General features: G+C 45.3%; 1 long non-coding RNA gene across 1 annotated transcript; it reads left to right on the top strand.

Moving 5' to 3' along the window:
• The first annotated feature begins 2,995 nt into the window (after positions 1–2,995).
• Positions 2,996–17,335, top strand: LOC137452118 (uncharacterized). Its single transcript, XR_010989972.1, has 3 exons — positions 2,996–3,110; positions 3,830–3,922; positions 16,623–17,335. It is a non-coding gene; the product is annotated as an uncharacterized lncRNA (long non-coding RNA).
• Positions 17,336–19,854: the final 2,519 nt, after the last annotated feature.

The raw sequence follows: 19,854 nt of genomic DNA, 5'->3' as shown, positions 1-19,854 counted from the left end.
CTCAGATTCACAGAACAGCTGAATTTGGAAGGGACCTCTGCAGGCCATCTAGCCCAACCCCATGCTAAAGCAGGGTTACTGAGGGCTGTGCCCAGGATAGGGCTGCATGAGTTTTGAATATGGAGATTCCACAACCTCTCAGGTCAGTCTGTGCCAGTGCCCAATCCCTCTCGTAGAAATTAGTGTTTTGTGATATTAATGAGATGTCTTTGTCATAATAACGGCGTCTTCTGCCCCCACCTTTCTTTAGAACACCTTCCAGCTTTACAAAGTTTTATTGAGTTAATTGTACTTGGTCAGATCTGGTGTGTTCAAGGCAGGCAAAAGTTCTGCTGGCTTACCAGAGGAGCAGGTACTTGCCACTTCGCAAGAGTTAATCTTCTATCAGCAAAACTCAGCTGAGCACTTCTGTGTTTCAGTTTGTGTCGACTTTCTATGGTGCTGGGTGTTACCAGAAAGAGCCTGGCTTTGTCATCTTTGCACTCTCCACCCTGGTATTTTTGTACATTAATGAGATCTACTTCAGGGTAAACAGCCTCAGCTCTCTCAGCCTTTTCTCACAGGAGATGTTCCAGTCCCCATTCTGTCTCCAGTGTGCCCAAGCCTTTCTTGTACTGGGGAGCCCAAAACTGGAGGCAGAACTTGGGGTGTGGTCTCATCAGCACTGAGCAAAGGAGAAGGATCCTCTTCCATTGCTTTTCTCTTCTGTTTTCTTCCTTAAACTAGGATCAAGGGCATTGTACTTTCTAACATCTTTACCCCAGTTTGGTAAAAGATATTTAGTCCTAAAAAAACTCCACAACACACAAACAAAAAACCCAAACAACCCTCCCAAACAGACAAAAGACCAACCAACCAAAAAAACCCCAACAAAAGCCCCCAAAACCCAATACTTAAGATGGACATCTGGATCAGCCCATTGGAGCTATCTTCTCTGTCCACAGGTGTAGGAGAAACCACTGAACATTCACAGTGGTGCTTCATTCAGTGGTGCTTTTATTGTAACTCCAGTACCATGCCTACTCTTTGGGCTAGACAGAAGCCAATAAGCCTCTTTGATGCTTTGTCAGCTAGGGATGAAATGATATGCTCAGTTAGTAAGACCTCTAGTAACAAGGGCTACATGGCTGGAGGTGTTCAAGAGGGGATTGCACATGGCACTTGGTGCCATGGTTTAGTAGTCAAGAGGTCTTGGGTGGCAGATTGGACTTGATGATCTTTGAGGTCTTTTCCAACCTTACTGATTCTATGATTCTATGATTCATAGTTCAGTCTCTAGCTTAGGACAAGACAGAGCACACTGGAAAGTCTCTAATGCTGGTTCATGTGCCTCCAATGGAGGAAAACTGGTTGCTGCATTTGGTTAGTTATTCCCCTTGCTGTGGCCCTTATTGCTAATCTGAAATTGAAGCTTTGGCTTTTAGCCATTGTATATTTGTACACTGCATGAAAGACTTCTGTCCCTGTGAAGTAAAGCAGCCTCCTCAGGCTCCCTGTAAAGCAGGTTTTCTGCCATTCCCACCATTATCTTTAGGAGCCTTTCAACCTTTCTTACATTTTCTTTTGAAGTATGGACACTGGGCTATACTATTCCAGTCATGGTCTGGCTGCTGTTGTGCGTGGTGGCATCAGATATACCTGTATCAGCATGTCATGTACTAATGGTTCTGCCTTTCCAAACCTACCCAGAAGTTAGCTAAAAATGTAACTACTGAGGCACAAGGTGGTTGGTTTTGCTCACCCTAAAAATCTCATTGGTAGGGTTGCTGGTTCTGAGCCCCCCTGTCATGTCCCAGCTCTTCTCTCTGCATGGCTGTGTGGAAGTGCACCACACATGGATGGATAACCAGTGCCTTCAATCTTACTTGCTGCAGCCATGGCTCATTAGAAACATGAGCAGTATGATCATGCTGTGCATCAGGGTGCTGTGAGATGAGGGTCCATGGGACCAGGCAGGGCAGGGCCTCCTTGACAGGAGCATGCCACCGCCTGGGACCCAGAGAAGGCTGGGGAGCACTGGAAAGTGGCCAGGCTGAGATGTCAGCCTGCAGAGGGGGGTCAGGATCAGGCCTAGTGAGGGTAAGCAGGATCAGCCAGCCTTGGGAAGGTCGTGTTCAGGTGGGAGGCAAATGGGAAAGGCTTGGGTCAAAGTAGCTCTCATGGGAAGGAGGGGGCCAGCCCTTGTTGAGGCTCCCAGCAGCACTGCCTGGCAGCCTCTTCCAATAGCAACCAAAAGGACCCTGAACACCACAGCTAGATCCCTGGGACCAAGGATGCTCTTGTGGCCCTGGCAGTATACCTGCTCTCATAATAGTGGGACCTGAAGTTCAGTCACTGATTTTTGCTTTGTTTAATCTATTCATTTACTTAGCTGTCTCATTCTTGAGCCTATCATTACTTGCATAGATGGAGAATGAGTAATTAAGCCCATTGTTAGATCTTCCCATTGCAAAGGGAAGGACACTGGAGGTGCCTGTGCCTAAGGGTGGAGAACATGTGAGAGGAATGAAGTTTAACTGCTTGTGAGTGTTGTTTGCAGGGCAGAGATGTATTTTGGTGAATCTGGTTGTTATATGAACCAGCAGTGCAAAAACCTCAGGGCATGTCATATCCTGTGTGTTTTCAGTGACAAAATGTACAGGGTGCCTATAGTCCATGTATGCACTCATTTCAAACTCCTAATTGACTGTGGATGCTATTTTTTGCCATCTTCAATCACCTGCCAGGAAGATGACTGTGAGCTACTAACTCCCATGTTGTAGCAGTTTCCCCACTGGGAAAGCATCAGTGCTGTCAGCCCAGGCTGGAAAAGAGTGTTAGGCAATTCAGGAAACATTTTGCAAAGCTATTAATATGGACTTCTCCCTTTTCCAAACACCTAGTTGATATTCATTATGCTAATCAGGATACTAGCTGTCCCAGCCTGTCTTGTCTTTTCCAGGATGATGAAATGTAGTGCTCTTTTCCTGCTAAAGGAGACAACAGGTGGCAAGCAGCCACAGAGGGTGTGGAGTAGATCTGTGGAAAGCCAACAGAAAATTGAAGTGTTTCATAATATGGCTTCAGCTCAACATGAAAATAACACTGGACTACATCTCCTTTGGTTTTTGGTGAGTTCTCTTCCACCCTGTGGGTGTACTGCCATTTTGGGTGGGGATGGGGAATGCACTACTGACTTAAGAGCAGATGATCATGATAAAGTATTTCCTTGCCTGAGTGATTGTAAGGCTGTACCCCAGTGCTCATCTCTACTGTCTCTACCGTTCATCTCCTGTCTATTGTTATGGTTATCACTTGCAATAAAGGGACATTGATTTACAAAACACTTGAACTTTATTAACAAGCTATTGTGGCTGTGATGAAGTCAATTGAGAGCTCCATGGGAGGAAGAGGTGACTTGATGGAGTGTGATGTACTTATGGGCAGGTGGCAATGGCTTGCATGCCTTCAGAACTGTAGCTCTGGGGTTATGTTTCCTGTGGTTGTCAGCATATTCCCTACTATTGTTTCCAGCGGTTCTGCCTTGTGTTTCATTGTCCTGGATTGCATGCAGCTGCATGTCTTTCAGTACTTCTTTGCTGTTCCCAGAAGAATGACCTTACTAGATTGAAGCTGATGTCCAGTTAATTACCATTTTCCTTGTGTTAGCATTAGGTGCTTCAGGAAAGTCCATGATAATAAGATTAATCTCAAGGGTTGCTTTCCCAGGTGTATCACCCTAACTTGCCACAGCCACCACTGTAGGATTTCCTGGTTCTTACTGGTATTTTCTTGGCCCCTGGACATAAGCACACAAAGCAGACACTCACCACTCTCTACTTCCTTGCAGCTGAAATATTTACCAGAAATTTCCCAGAAATGTGGAAAGATATTGCAGAAATTTGCTCCTTGAGGTCACAGGTGAACTAAAAAACCAAAGCAGGTAACTGTTTCTAATTCTTGCATTTCCCAACTTAAACCCCATCTGCTTAAACCTTAGAATCTTGAGGCTAACACTGTATTTAAAGCCTTGGGTGCTGAGTATTTTTTCCCCCTTACTATGCAAGATCAGCAGCTTGTCAAACTTCTCCTGGAAATGCAGAAATAAAGGGATAGGAAAGGGTAAGAAGAGGATTTAAGGGAAGATATTAAGTTATTCCAGCCAGAATCCTAAAGGGAATAGCTTTCAAGAGCAGTCCTTAAGTGGCAGGATGCAAGCTGGGAAAATATGCAGCCAATATATTTCACAACTTTCTGAGAAAGGCTGGTGGAGTAATATTCCTTGCCACATTCACTTTCTTCCTCTGTCCTGTAAAATACTGCCTCTAAATACATGAGTGTCAACAGCTTCCTATAGCTATAAGCCACTGGACTGAGTGTAGCTGCCTCCACTGAGGTTTTTATTGGCTTCTGCCAAGCAAGGTCTTTTGGCTCCCTCCCCTCTTCTGCCTCCCCAGAGGTGACTCATCACCCTGTGTTTGCACTGGGAGACCAGAGCAGACCCTGAGTGGCCCTAGCAAGCGCTGTAACATTACAGTGTAGCTGCTGCTGCTGCTTCCCATCACCTAAATAAGTAGTGCCATTGTGCACTCTTCTTCTATCACATGGCAAGATAGGCAGAGCATAACCTGAAACCTGCATGGCACAGCCCACTACTCAGGTCTGTGTCTGAACAACAAAAGTGTTTCTGATACACATATCAAGTTTACACACTTCAAGTTTACACATCTGTGACTGAGTTTGTAGCAGAAGGAAAGGAAAATCCTGTTCTAGGTCACACCCACATAACAACATCCTTTAATTTCTGTAAGCTGTTCTGGCTGTCTTTTGCCTCAGATGCCTATATGTGTGTATCACACTTGTGTATCACTGCTACAGTTTTAGGGCTAATGCCCTAGTGTCCTATAGTAAATAAGAGTTTTCCAGGGAATTCAGGAGAGTCCAGGGGGATGGACAGCCCCCTAGGAGCTGAACAGAACATAAGAGATACGTGAATGGAATGGAATGGAATGGAATGGAATGGAATGGAATAGAATAGAATAGAATAGAATAGAATAGAATAGAATAGAATAGAATAGAATAGAATAGAATAGAGCAGAACAGGTTGGAAGAGACCTTCAAGATCATCGTGTCCAACCTATCATCCAACACCACCTAACCAACTAAACCATGCAACCAAGCACCCCATCAAGTCTCCTCCTGAACACCTCCAGTGATGGTGACTCCACCACCACCCTGGGCAGCCCATTCCAATGGGCAATCACTCTCTCTGTGTAAAACTTCCTCCTAACCTCCAGCCTAAACCTCCCCTGGTGCAGCCTGAGACTGTGTTCTCTTGCTCTGGTACTGGTTGCCTGGGAGAAGAGACCAACCTCTGCCTGTCTACAACCTCCCTTCAGGTAATTGTAGGCAGCAATAAGGTCACTCCTGAGTCTCCTCTTCTCCAGGCTAAGCAACCCCAGCTCCCTCAGTCCCTCCTCATAGGGCTTGTGTTCCAAGCCCCTCACCAACTTTGTTGCCCTTCTCTGGACACGCTCCAGCAAGTCAACCTCCTTCCTAAACTGAGGGGCCCAGAATTGGACACAGTACTCGAGGTGTGGCCTAACCAGTGCAGTGTACAGGGGCAGAATGACCTCCCTGCTCCTGCTGGCCACACTGTTCCTGATGTAGGCCAGGATGCCATTGGCCCTCTTGGCTGCCTGGGCACACTGCAGGCTCATGTTCCATTGCTCTGCAAAATATCTATGTAATCTGAAGCACAGCTGCTTCTTCACTTGGTTCTTGCTCCTTTCCCCCCTGTCTCTTTCTTCTGACCTTGCTTGCTTGGCTTGTTTGTTTCTGTTTGGGTTATGGTAAGAAACAGTGGTGGGGAGGGAAGAGAGAGAATACTTTGTTAGCTCCCAGCAGGCCTCTGGGCTGTTTGCTTTGTTGGATTACAGGTATGTATATGTATATATATGTTTATGGCTTTCTATATTTAGTTTACCTTTGTGTTTAATCTACTTTTGTAAATATTATTTTCATTTAACTTCCAGTTCAGAGGACATGTGGTCCATATTCTGTCTGGTGCCAAACCAGCACAATCACAACATTCATTCCCATAACATAACCACTCAGCACGTTTTGTGCACACCTATCCTGTCATTTACTCCTCTGCCTTTCTACATTACAGTAAACTCGTTCTGTCATACCAGGACTGTGTAATACACTTCATATGGTTTAAATTGCTTGAAGGGCAGCAGAGCTGGTGAGAGGTCTGGAGCACAAGCCCTGTAAGGAGAGACTGAGGGATCTGGGGTTGTTTAGCCTGGAGAAGAGGATGCTCATGGGAGATCTTACTGCTGTCTACAACTACCTGAAGGGAGGTTGTAACCAGGTGGGGGTTGGTCTCTTCTCCCAGGCAATCAGCAAGAGGTCACAGTCTTAAGCTGAGCAGGGGGAAGTCTAGGCTTGATCTTAGAGAGTTCTTCACAGAAAGAGTTGTTGGCCATTGGAATGGGCTGCCCAGGGAGGTGGTGGGGTCACCATCCCTGGAGCTGTCCAAGAGGGGATTGAACGTGGCACTTGGTGCCATGGTTTATTTAGTCATGAGTTGTTGGGTGACAGGTTGAACTTGATGATCTTTGAGGTCTTTTCCAACCTTATTGATTCTATGACCATCACTGGAAGTGTTTAAGATGACACTGGATGAGGCACTTGGTGCCATGGTTTAGTTGATTAGAGGGTGTTGGGTGATAGGTTGGACTTGATCTCAAAGATCTTCTCCAACCTGGTTGATTCTGTGATTCTGTAAATAAGTTTTGTTGTTGGATTGAATTGCCTGCTCTAAAAAGATCAGAAACTAGTGTGTGCCATGCTGCTGGAGTGAGAGTGCTGCCACCCCCATGCACTGTCTCTTGCTCTTGCATTCAGCCCGTGCTTTTGGCAGTAGTAAAGCTGCCTTTTGGGATTATGTTAGGACATAAAGGCCACTCACTGGCAATTACTCAAATGTTTAAAAGAAATATTTTAGTCAGTTTGAGGAACCTTATGATCCATTTTCAGGAAACTACTTTGGTGGTTTGGGATGGGGGTGGGTGTTGGGTGTCTGGTTTTTGGTTTTGTTTTAGTTTTGTTTGGTTTTGTGTGTGTGTGTGTGTGCTTGGGGTTTTTTTTAGCCAGTGTAGACTCAGAAAAAGCTTGGTAGAGAGGAAATGGAAGATGATTCAAAACCCACCCAGATGTGTTCCTGTGAGGTCTGCCCTAGGTGACCCTGCTTTGGCAAAGAGGTTGGACTCAATGACCTCTGGAGGTCCCTTCCAGCCCCTAACATTCTGTGATTTGGAAGCATGTGAATGACCTGGAGGAAAAACAGGATCCCCATTTTCTCACTCCTACCTGTTTTCATTGGCTGGGAAGGTAAGGGACAGAGTTGTTACTTCAGAATTTAAGTACAGTAAACATTACTTAGAATTCAAGGTTCAGGAATTTGTCAGAGGTTAGTGTTTAGCTGAATTTTGTTTCTTGTGGAGTAATAAAAATCCAGGCATCTAAGTGAGGTTTTGGGCTCCAGCTGAATGTTAGTGTTGGACCTGGACCAGTGCTGGGCTTTCAGGCAATTCATTGTACTTGTTCTTTTCCTCTGTGTCCAAAACAATCCACTGCTTCGTCTCTGCACCTTACTGACCACGTAGTTAATGTTCATTAGCAGGGAATGGAAATGGGAGTGCAGCACTTGGTTGTAGAAATACCTTTTTAATATCATTGTGACTTTGAATTATGGACAGCAGCATCCAAAAAGTTTACAAGATACTTGACTGTTGAATGTGAGAAGACCTGCATTCACATAGCCGTATCCCTGGTGCTCCCTAGTGATCAGTGCTGGGCCCCATCCTGTTCAATCTCTTTATTGATGATCTGGATGAGGGCATTGAGTTCATCATCAGTAAATTTGCAGATGACACCAAGCTGGGGGCAGGAGTTGATTTATTACAGGGTAGGAGAGCTCTGCAGAGGGACCTCGACAGGCTGGACAGATGGGCAGAGTCCAATGGCATGAGATTGAACACATCCAAGTGCCGGGTTCTGCACATTGGCCACAGCAACCCCATGCAGAGCTACAGGCTGGGGTCAGAGTGGCTGGAGAGCAGCCAGGCAGAGAGGGACCTTGGGTACTGGTTGATGGTAGGCTGAACACGAGCCTGCAGTGTGCCCAGGTGGTCAAGAAGACCAATGGCATCCTGGCCTGCATCAGGAATAGTGTTGCCAGCAGGAGCAGGGAGGTCATTCTGCCCCTGTACACTGCGCTGGTTAGGCCACATCTTGAGTCCTGTGTCCAGTTCTGGGCCCCTCACTTTAGGAAGGATGTTGACTTGTTGGAACATGTCCAGAGAAAGGCAACAAAGCTGGGGAGGGGTTTGGAGCACAAGCCCTATGAGGAGAGACTGAGGGAGCTGGGGTTGCTTAGCCTGGAGAAGAGGAAGCTCAGAGGAGGCCTTATTGCTGTCTACAACTACCTGAAGGGAGGTTGTAGCCAGGTGGGGGTAGGTCTCTTCTCCCAGGCAACCAGCACCAGAACAAGAGGACACAGTTTCAAGCTGTGCCAGGGGAGGTTTAGGCTGGATGTTAGGAAGAAGTTCTTCACAGAAAGAAAGATTGCCCATTGGAATGGGCTGCGCAGGGAGGTAGTGGAGTCATCATCACTGGAGGTGTTTAGGAAGAGACTGGATGGGGTACTTGGTGCCATGGTTTAATTGATTAGATAATGTTGGGTGATCAGTTGGACTCAATGATCTTGAAGGTGTTTTCCAACCTGGTTAATTCTATTCTAATTTAAATCACCATTTGAACTGCTCTGATGTGGCCCACTGGGAGGAGTTTACACTGCTAGAAAGGAGTTTGCTAAATTAGCAACAGCTTCAGGTTGAAATGGGCATGGTGCACAAGGCTCTACTAGAGCACAGCGTAATTCCTGTGCTTAGACAAGCAGCTAGGTTGTGATTGCATCCCTTTCTCAACCATGACCCTGCAAAGCAAACTTATTTTCCCTGATCTTTAAGACCTTTTGAAAATCACTATGGATCCCAAAGCACATAATATTATGTAGTATAGCTTTTATGCATCTAAATATAGATGCACACAGAGACCCTGATCTTATCTATGTTCTTTGCTACTTAGTGTATAAATTCACTTTTGTCTGCAGTAAAATGCCTGCTGTTGGTAGGAGACATGAATGGAATAATCCACTTTTCCCTGTACAGTCAGCCTGTCCTTATCATTGATGCTGTAACTACCCCTGGTCACATTTAATAATGCACATAACTCTCAGACAGCTTGCTCCTAAAACAGCAGCTTGCTTAGAAGATAATCTTTAAAAAGGTTGATTTATCTTTCCTGTATTTCAAGGAAAAGACATAAGAGCTACTAGCAGAAACATCAAGGAAAAGATGAACAGGAATGAATCTGCCCTGTGGTCAGTACATGTAAATGCACAAATCTGTGGGTGTGGGATGCACCCACGAGTGCTGAGGGAGCTGGCTTGTGTTGTTGCTCTACCACTCTCCATCATTTCTGAAAGACTGTGGAGAACAGGAGAGGTGGCTGAGAACTTGAGACACTTGAATGTGTCCAGAGAAGGGCAACGAGGCTGGTGAGAGGCCTCGAGCACAAGCCCTATGAGGAGAGGCTGAGGGAGCTGGGGTTGTTTAGCCTGGAGAAGAGGAGGCTCAAGGGAGACCTTATTGCTGTCTACAACTACCTGAAGAGAGGTTGTAGCCAGGAGGGGGTTGGTCTCTTCTCCCAGGCAACCAGCACCAGAACAAGAGGACACAGTCTCAGGCTGCACCAGGGGAAGTTTAGGCTCGAGGTGAGGAGAAAGTTCTTCACAGAGAATTGTTAGCCATTGGAATGGACTGCCCAGGTGGTGGAGTCACCATCCCTGGAGGTGTTCAAGAGGGGATTGGACGTGGCACTTGGTGCCATGATTTAGTCATGAGGTCTGTGGTGACAGGTTGGAATTGATGATCTTTGAGGTCTCTTCCAACCTTGGTGATCCTGTGAACTGGAAAGCCAATGCCACTCCAGTCTTCAAAAAGGACAAGAAGAAAGTTCCAGGATACTACAGAAGAGTCAGTGTCAACTCTATCCCTGGAAAGGTGATGGAGCAGCTCATTCTGGAGGTCATCTCTAAGTACATGGGGAAAAAAAAGGTTATCAGGAGTAGAGGAGTAGCCAGCATGGATTTACCAGGGGAAATCCTGTTTAACTCATCTGATAGCCTTCTCTGATGGGATGACTGAATGGGTAGATGCAGGGAGAGCAGTGGATATTGTCTACCTTGACTTTAGCAAGGTTTTGACACTGTCTGTCATGACATCCTCACAGGTAAGCTCAGGAACTTTGGGTTAGAGAAGTGGACAGAGAGATGGATTGAGAACTGGCTAAATAATAGAGCACAGATGGTCATGAACAGCAGCACAGAGTCCAGTTGGAGACCTGTAGCTAGTGGTGTTCCCTGGGGGTCAGTACTGGGTCTAGTCTCATTCAACATCTTCATTAACCACCTGGGTGAAGGAGTAGAGTGTACCCTCAGCAAGTGTGCTGATGATATGAAAGTGGGAGGATTGTCTGATAAACCAGAAGGTTGTGCTGCTATTCAATAAGACCTGGACAGACTGAAAAGCTGGGCAGAAGGGAACTTAATGAAGTTCAGGAAGGATAAGGGTAGAGTCCTGTACTTGGGAAGAAAGAACACCATGTACCAGTACAGATTAGAGGCTGACCTGCTGAAAAGGAGCTCAGTGGAGAAGGGACTGGAGTGCTGGTGGACAGTAAGTTATCCATGGGGCAGCAATGTGCCCTCATGGACAAGAAAGCCAATGGGATCCTGGGGTGCATTAAGAAGAGCGTGTCCAGCAGATGGAGGGAGGTTCTTCTCCCCTTTTACTCTTGCCTACCTGGAATGCTGTGTCCAATGTTGGGCTCCCCAGTTCAAAAGAGACAGGAAAATACTAGAGGGAGTCCAATGGAGGGCTGCAAGTATAAGAGCCTGGAACATCTGTCTTATGAGGAAAGGCTGAGAGACCTGGAGCTGTTTAGTCTGGGGAAGAGAAGACTGAGAGAGGATCTGATTAATGTTTGCAAATATCTGAAGGGTGGGTATGAAGAAGAGAGGCCAGTCTCCTTTCAGGGGTACTCTGTGATAGAATGAGGGGCAACAGATACAAACTGGAACATAAGAAGTTCCACCTCAACCTGAGGAAAATTTTCTTACTGTGAGAGTGACAGAGCACTGGAGCAGGCTGCCCAGAGAGGTTGTGGAGCTTCCTTCTCTGGAGACTTTTCAAAACCTGCCTGGATGTGTTCCTGTGTGGCCTGCCCTAAGTGATCCTGCTCTGGCAGCAGGGTCCTTTCCAACCCCTGCCATTCGATGATTCTATTGAGATTTTGGCCTCTAGAAAAGGAATAACTGTGCCAGAAGAAATACTCGTGTTTTTCCTGAGACTTTACTGAGGTCTTGTGGCAGATTTCAATGGGCTTTTCACCAGGCAGTTTGTTCTTAACATTTGAAAGGCAGAGCAGCTCCTGGGATACAACATGGCCTTAAGGATAGGCTCCTGGGTCCCCAGGATAGACTCATCCCTAGAGCAAGCCTAAAAGCCCCACTGTAATCAGCCTCTCAAATTACAACGCAGTGGGGCACAGATCTCTTGGGGTGATCCCTCACCCCTGCACCAGAAGGAATAATCACACAATAATTCCTAGTTAAGGGAGGGTGTGATAGTTTGCTATAATCTTTGTTTGCAAAACATAAAACAAGTTTTTCTTCCTTAGGGGAAGAGAGAAAAGGAACAATTTGATGGCTGATTGTTGGCTTGCCCTTTTGTTTTTTTCCATATTCAGGTCAGATCATTCAGAGAACAGCAGTAGAGATAAGAGCTCAGATGAAGTTTCCATTCACCACCACACAATGGGGAGACAAGTTTAGTCATGGGTGTCCTTGGAGTGGTTTTTTTCTTCCTTCCATATACCTTCCAAAAAAAAAGGATATTTTTCTCTGAAAATTGCTAAAGAATGAAGCAGGCAGCAGCTCACTTAGTGTGGCCATAGAACTTTGAGCATGTGCTTAACTACTCCAGTCTGTGGATATGGCAAGCACCTGCTATCTGTTCAAATTAACTAAAGTCAGGGTAAGTCTTCTCTGAAGAGTCCTAGTGAATAGCAAGTTCTCCATGGGACAGCAATGTGCCCTTGTGGCCAAGAAAGCCAATGGTGTCCTGGGGTGCATCAAGAAAAGCATGTCCAGCAGGTCTAGGGGGGTGGTTCTACCCCTCTACTCTGCCCTGGTGAGACCACACCTGGAATACTGTGTCCAGTTTGGCTCCTCAGTTCAAGAGAGACAGAGACCTGCTGGAGAGAATCCAATGGAGAGCCACAAGGATGATTAGGGGACTTGAGCATCTCCCCTATGAAGAGAGACTGAGAGATCTGGGACTGTTCAGTCTTGAGAAGAAAAGATTGAGAGGGGATCTTATCAATGTCTATAAATATCTGAGGGGTGGGTATCAAGTGGAGGGGGCCAAGCTCTTTTCAGTGGTGTGTACTAATAAGACAAGGGACAACAGGTACAAGGTTGAACATAGAAGATTTCACCTCCACATGAGGAGAAACTTCTTTACAGTGAGGGTGAGGGAGCACTGGAACAGGCTGTCCAGAGAGGTTGTGGAGTCTCCTTCTCTGGAGACTTTTAAAACCCACCTGGATGCTCACTATCATAGGTGATCCTGCTTTGGCAGGGAGGGTGGACTCGATGATCTCTTGAGGTCACTTCCAACCTTTAATGTACTGTGATACTGTGATGATTCTAGCTGCATCCATCTGGTTTGGGCACCCACATTCCCAGAGGCATCATTGCTCTGTGTTTTGCAGGCTTGACTTCCCTGGAGGTTGCTATTGAACCCTCCCTGGGGTTTTAACAGTAAATAGCTACTTGCCCTCAGACTTGTAAATCCCCAGAAAGGCAATGAAGGAACTGCAAAGTGAGATTGATCTGTTTATTAAGGAAGAATGACATTTTGAACTGAGCCTAATTACTGCAATTTCTGTGCAGGAAAGGCAGCACTAAAGATCTCTCATAAAAAATAGGAAGGGTTATGGGAGAAGATGTCCCTCATTTGAAAAGCACATTATGGTCACCATGTTTTATTTGGACATAGCAGCATCCTGACATGCTTACATTTCATACTCAGACAGTGAAAGACAGAATTTAACACCAGCCTCTGTGGACAAATGATGGAAAACATGAATTCAGGTCAATTAATCCGCTGTGACAGTGAATTAGGAGTAACTGGAACCTTGCTCTGGCCACAATGTGAGCTGTACAAACACTGTCTTGCCTACCAAATGAGTGCTTTAAATATATAGGAATGATACAATTTACTTTTAGTTTAATCAGCATTCTAAATGGATGGTGACCTCATTTGGTTATAATACTGCTTCTGCTTTTATAACTGATTAGCTAAGACAGTTGTTGCACAAGGTCTTTCCCTATTAAACCTCCTTATCTGTCATTTCAGTCACTATATTGGGCCTGCAACACACAGATTCCTTTCCATTTTCCCCATAGAACACTGTAAACCACAATAAAAGAAATAATCAAGAGTAATTCACAGTATTATTTTCTGTCTACAACACTTAAAGTTCCTTTAGGAATCTCCTTTTTTACACACTACATGAAGGCTTGGGTTTTCATTTTTGCATTGCTATCTGAAGGGTTCTCTGAGGGGGTGGGGTGGGAAATACCTCTGGCTAGCTGGAGTCAGCAAAGTTATGTTTGAAAAGGCAAATTTTAATGGCAAGTGGTGGGCTTTTTGCTGAGCTGCATGTGGTTTGTGAAAGGCAGTGTCATTTGGTCAGAGCCCTGTCTCAGAGGTGGCAAAGCCAATGCCCACCTTATTGGAACACCAGGACAAGGGCATTGAGGTTTAAGAGGAATAGTGTATAGCGTTTGCTCAACATGAGCTGAAAGCTCTGCAGGTGTGATCAATAGCCACTGTTAACACCTCTCCTATGAGGACAGGCTGAGAGAGTTGGGGCTGTTCAGTCTAGAGAAGAGAAGGCTCTGAGGAGACTTTTGTGTGGCCTTCCAGTTTCTTTAGGGGGCCTACAAGAAAGCTGAGGAGGAACTTTGTAGGGTGTCGGGTAATGATAGGACTAGGGGGGAATGGAGAAAAACTAGAAATGGGTAGGTTCAGATTGGATGTGAGGAAGAAGTTCTTCACCATGAGAATAGTGAGACACTGGAAGAGTGAGGTGGTGGAAGCCTCATCCCTGGAGGTTTTTAAAGCCAGGCTGAATGTGGCTCTGAGCAACCTGATCTAGTGTGAGGTGTCCCTGAACATGTAATTCTCTCTTTTACCTTGAATACGATGGAGGAAGGGAGCAGGGAGGGGGAAGCTGTTTTTAGCCCCCTGGTTTTGTCCAGGGGGGTTGCTGTGTTATTTCTAAATAGTGCATATATGTAGATATTGTATCTTTTGTACATATTCATTGCATTCTGTATTTAGCTTGTAAATATAGTTTCATTTGCTTTCATCTGAGCTGGTCTAACGATTTTCTTTTGGAGGTAATTTCAACCCACCACACACACTGATTTTTGTTGTTATTATGTGGCTGGATAACTTGCTGTCAACTCTTGATGCAGCTTATCAGCAAATCAAATGTGTGAACAAGAGGTAGCTACCACCAAGATCCTTGGAATGATGAGTGTCAGGATCTCAATTAAAATTTATTTACCAAAACCCAGGGCAAGTCATATTTTAAATAGACCAAAGCATATGTCCTGCTATGAAGGCATTTGAAACCATGCACAGGACAATCTGACTGCAGTGTTGTTTTAAGGCTGGCACTACAACTATTTATCTGTGGAAGCTGTTAATTTTATAACTTGGCATGAACATGTATTCCACATTTTACTCAGGCAATAGTTGCTCAGAATAACATCTGGCAAACATCCTACCAAATAGATGAATTTTATTAGAAGCATTAATTTCAGAGAGGGAAACAGATCTTCGGTTCAAGTTTTATTAGCAAGCCATTCAGAAGAGAATTTAGGGAACAGTACCTCCATGGTTCTGCATTAGGAGGAAAAATTGCTTTAATTAGCTATGGTAAGTGATCAATTCTGCATGCTATGATTAGGAGGACAGCTCTATTAATTATATATACAATAAGATGTCCAAGTCCATGAACATCTGTTCCTAATCATCAAACTCAGAATATACAAAAAGCTTGCATTTGTATTCTTTTTGTACCACAGAAACCCAAATCCCAAATATTTTATTGTGAGCTTTATGCCACTCTGTTTTCTCATAAACTAAAACCAGAAAATCAAACTATATGCCATATTTTCTTTAATATAACTGAAGCCCCCCCAACTTTATGATACAGATAAGCATTTGGCCCCTCAGTTTAGGAAGGATGTTGACTTGCTGGAACGAGTCCAGAGAAGGGCAACAAAGTTGGTGAGGGGTTTGGAACACAAGCCCTATGAGGAGAGGCTGAGGGAGCTGGGGTTGCTTAGCCTGGAGAGGAGGAGATTCAGGGGTGACCTTATTGCTCTCTACAACTACCTGAAGGGAGGTTGTAGACAGGTGGATGATTGTCTCTTCTCCCAAGCAGGCACCAGAACAAGAGGACACAGTCTCAGGCTGCACCAGGGGAGGTTTAGGCTGGATGTTAGGAAGAAATTCTATACAGAGAGAGTGATTGCCCATTGGAATGGGCTGCCTGGGGAGGTAGTGGAGTCACCATCATTGGAGGTGTCCAGGAGGAGACTTGATGGGGTGCTTGGTGCCATGGTTTAGTTATTTAGGTGGGTTGGATTGGTTGATGGGTTGGACGCGATGATCTTGAAGGTGTCTTCCAACCTGGTCTGGTCTATTCTATTCTATTCTATTCTATTCTATTCTATTCTATTCTATTCTATTCTATTCTATTCTATTCTATTCTGTAAGTAGGCAGAGGTACCACATTATTTATGATGAGCATTTAAGTAGGGAGAGGCACCACATTATTTATGGCCTGGCTATACAAAACATGCATCATGAGATATTTCTTTTGGTCAGAATAATGATATTGCTATATGTGGTGGTTTGAGCCTTAACTGGGAGATAAGAGCTCAGATGAGGGCAAGGCTGAGAATCTCTCCCCCGCTCCCCCCTCCTCCCTCCCAACAGAGAGGGGGAAAAAAAAAGGAAAGGGAAGGAGCAAATCCACCAAGAAATAATTTGGAATCAGCTTGGAAGTAGAGAGGTAAAGAGTTTTCTTTAAACAATATATATATCACAGTATCACCAAGGTTGGAAGAGACCTCAAAGATCATCAAGTCACCACAGACCTCGTGACTAGACCATGGCACCAAGTGCCACGTCCAATCCCCTCTGGATTGTTGCCTTCCTGGATTCTGTACTTTATTACAGCGTTTATTGCAGCGTTTGGGGCTGATTTACTTTTCTGTTGTCAGTATTTGCTGTGTAATCCCAGAAGCACTGAGATACACTTGGTAGCAAAGGATATGGTTTCTGGAGATTGGTGCCTGTTTAAAAAAGAAATAAGCTTTAGGGTAATCATAATGTTATTTATGGTAATTTTCTTTTTCATTTCAGCAGGTCAAGGGAGGTGATTCTCCCCCTCTACTCCACTCTGGGTAGACCCCACCTGAACTACTGTGTTCTGGAGCCCCTATTACAGGAAGGATCTGGACCTGCTGGAATGTGTCCAGAGAAGAGCCACAAGGATGAGCAGAGGGCTGGAGCTCCTCTTCTACGGAGACAGACTGAGGGAGTTGGGGCTGTTCAGTCTGCAGAAGAGAAGGCTCTGAGGAGACCTTATTGTAGCCTTCCAGTATCTTAAGGGGGCCTTCAAGAAAGCTGGGGAGGGACTTTGCAGGGTGTCAGGGAGTGATAGGACTGGGAGGAATGGAGCAAAACTAGAAGTGGGGAGATTCAGATCGGATGTTAGGAAGAAGTTCTTCCCCACGAGGGTGGTGAGACACTGGAACAGGTTGCCCAGGGAGGTGGTGGAAGCCCCATCCCTGGAGGTTTTTAAAGCCAAGCTGGATGTGGGTGTGAACAACCTGCTCTAGTGTGAGGTGTCCTTGCCCATAGCAGGGGGGGTTGGAACTGGATGATCCTTGAGGTCCCTTCCAAGCCTAACAGTTCTATGATTCTATAAAATGTAAATATTTGCCCTAGATGTATTTCTCAGCAGTCCAAATCACAAAGGTAAGACAAAAACCTCTCTAAAATTTGTAAATATGTATATGGATGTCTCTACAGATTCCTAAAATGATGTTAGCAATTTAAAAACCATTGAGCCTTGTTATATTAAAGCATTACCCTAGTAAAATTGACTGCTTTCCCTTGATTGTGGTATTTACCTACCACATTGAACTTCTCTGTTTGCATAATGAAAATCTCAATAGTTGCCTTTTTTGTTTCTCATAGCCACACTTACTTCCAAGCTCTTTATAATGCAATAGTTGAGAGCCATAAAATTAATGGCCAGTTGCTGAATTGCCAGCTTGTGCATTAACTGCATTTACTGTGCAACTTTGACTGCTCACTTGTTTACTCCCTGCACATCAGTTCTGAGCACCTCACTGCTTTTCAAACAGCTCTCAGAATGTCACAGATAGGCAGAGAAGATGCACACCAGGCCAGTAAAAGCTGCAAGTTTAGTATGGCATATCTGAAGAGACTGCTGGAACAAGATGTGGGGGGGAAGGGCACTTAACCTCATCAGGAAGCTGGGAACCTCACTCCCAGAGGGCCATAGTTACACCTAGGAAGCTTTAGAAAAACTTTATGAAAACACTCTGTCGTCACTGCTGCTAGCTGAGCTCCCTTGGCACTAACAACATTTGCAGAGCTGTTTTTTCCCTGGGGTATGATTTGGAAGATACTTACTGGTGCATTAGTTAAGGCATATTTGCAGCCTACTACAAACAAGGCAATCTTTTGCTGATGTCAAGCTGAGTCAAAGCCTAGCCTGCAGTTCGGTTGTGTGTCAACCAACTCTGAACCCTAGCGCAGACCAGATGTCTGTGGCAGTGAAGGAAAGAAAGCTGAGACATAAATTCAGTCACTCCTACCCAAAGGGGTCACTGCCAACGGCTGCCATCCTTCTGGTGTTTCTCACAGGAGCTGACCTGAGACAACTCAGCTCCATGACCTTGCAGACAACGACTCCTTTTCAGTTGTTTTTTTCAAGAGTCCTTTTCTGTCATCTTAGCAAATGGGATCAGTCATGGAGAAGTCCAAAGTGTGCCAAAGCAAGTGCAAAGAGAGGTGTGGGGGGAAAAGTGCTGAACAAGCTGTTAGATCAGCTCAAGCCATGACACATACCTTTGCCCTCATGCCTGCTTTCAGTATAACTTAATATTAAGGGTGCTGACAAGGAAGCTCTGGCAGGTCTCATTGTTGTAGTCAGAGACACCACACCAAAACACCACTGCTCTACCAGCATTTGCTGCCTGCACAGCAGGCAGAAGAGCAGCATAGGTGCTGATGCCTCAGCTGCTTCTGCGTGACACTAACCCCCACCCTGTGAAAGTGGGTTTAAGGCTCTGGACTTAGCACTTTTGAAGGAGCTGAAGCAAACCCACATGCTGGTTTCTTGTCAGTGCTTGGAAGGAGAGGTCAAAACCCATAGCAGAGAGATGGGAAGGGGAGGTGGGGTTAGTGGCAAGGTGTGCTAGCCTTGGTGTGCCATCCTTGCACAAATGCTGCCTCCTCCCCAAGAACAGGGGTTGCCAAACCATACCAGTACCATCAGAACACATTCTTCTGCGGGCAGGTCTTCAGTTATTGCCTTACTACACTGTAAGACATCAGTTCTGCAAATCACATTGTGAGGTTTCTCACTGTTCTAAAGAATACTGTTCCCCTCTTTCCCTTGCTGGGGCCTTTGCCAGTTCAGCTCTTGGCACTGAAGGGGGTCTGGCTTTCTGAAAGGAAGAATCTGAAAACAATACTGAAAATGTTTAAAACTTTCTGCCCTAAAAAAGTGTGAAGCAGTTCATCTCTAAACTCTGTTGTCCAAAAAAAACCCCAAACCACCCAGAAGCCTCAGTATGTAATAAGGTATCCAGGCTTTACTGACACCAATTATTTTCATCCTTTGAAACACATCTCCTTAAAATCTGGAACATGTCCAGAGAAGGGCAACAAAGCTGGGGAGAGGTGTGGGAGCACAAGCCCTATAAGGAGAGGCTGAGAGAGTTGGGGGTTGCTTAGTCTGGAGAGGAAGAGGCTCAGAGGAGACCTTATTGCTGTCTACAACTACCTGAAGGGAGGTTGTAGCCAGGTAGGGGTTGGTCTCTTCTGCCAGGTAACCACCAACAGAACAAGAGGACACAGTCTCAAGCTGTGCCAGGGGAGGTATAGGCTGGATGTTAGGAAGAAGTTCTTCACAGAAAGAGAGATTGGCCATTGGAATGTGCTGCCCAGGGAGGTGGTGGAGTCACCATCACTGGAGGTGTTTAGGAAAGAGACTGGATGGGTGTGCTTGGTGCCATGGTTTAATTGATTAGATGGTGTTGGATGATATGTTGGACTCGGTGATCTTGGAGGTCTTTTCCAGTCTCTTCTCCTCTTCTCTTCTCTTCTCTTCTCTTCTCTTCTCTTCTCTTCTCTTCTCTTCTCTCCTCTTCTCTTCTCTCTCTCTTCTCTCTCTCTTCTCTTCTCTTCTCTTCTCTTCTCTTACTCTTCTCTTCTCTTCTCTTCTCTTCTCTCTTTCTCTTCTCTTCTCTTCACTCTCTTCTCTTCTCTTTCTCTTCTCTTCTCTTCTCTTCTCTTCTCTTCTCTTCTCTTCTCTTCTCTTCTCTTCTTCTTCTCT

The sequence above is a fragment of the Melanerpes formicivorus genome, unplaced genomic scaffold, assembly GCF_026170545.1.
Source record: "Melanerpes formicivorus ecotype bairdi unplaced genomic scaffold, bMelFor1.0.p_v2 SCAF_49, whole genome shotgun sequence".
NCBI classification, from domain to species: domain Eukaryota; kingdom Metazoa; phylum Chordata; class Aves; order Piciformes; family Picidae; genus Melanerpes; species Melanerpes formicivorus.
Note: the sequence above shows the minus strand (reverse complement) of the source record. Positions and strands in the feature narration are given on the sequence as shown.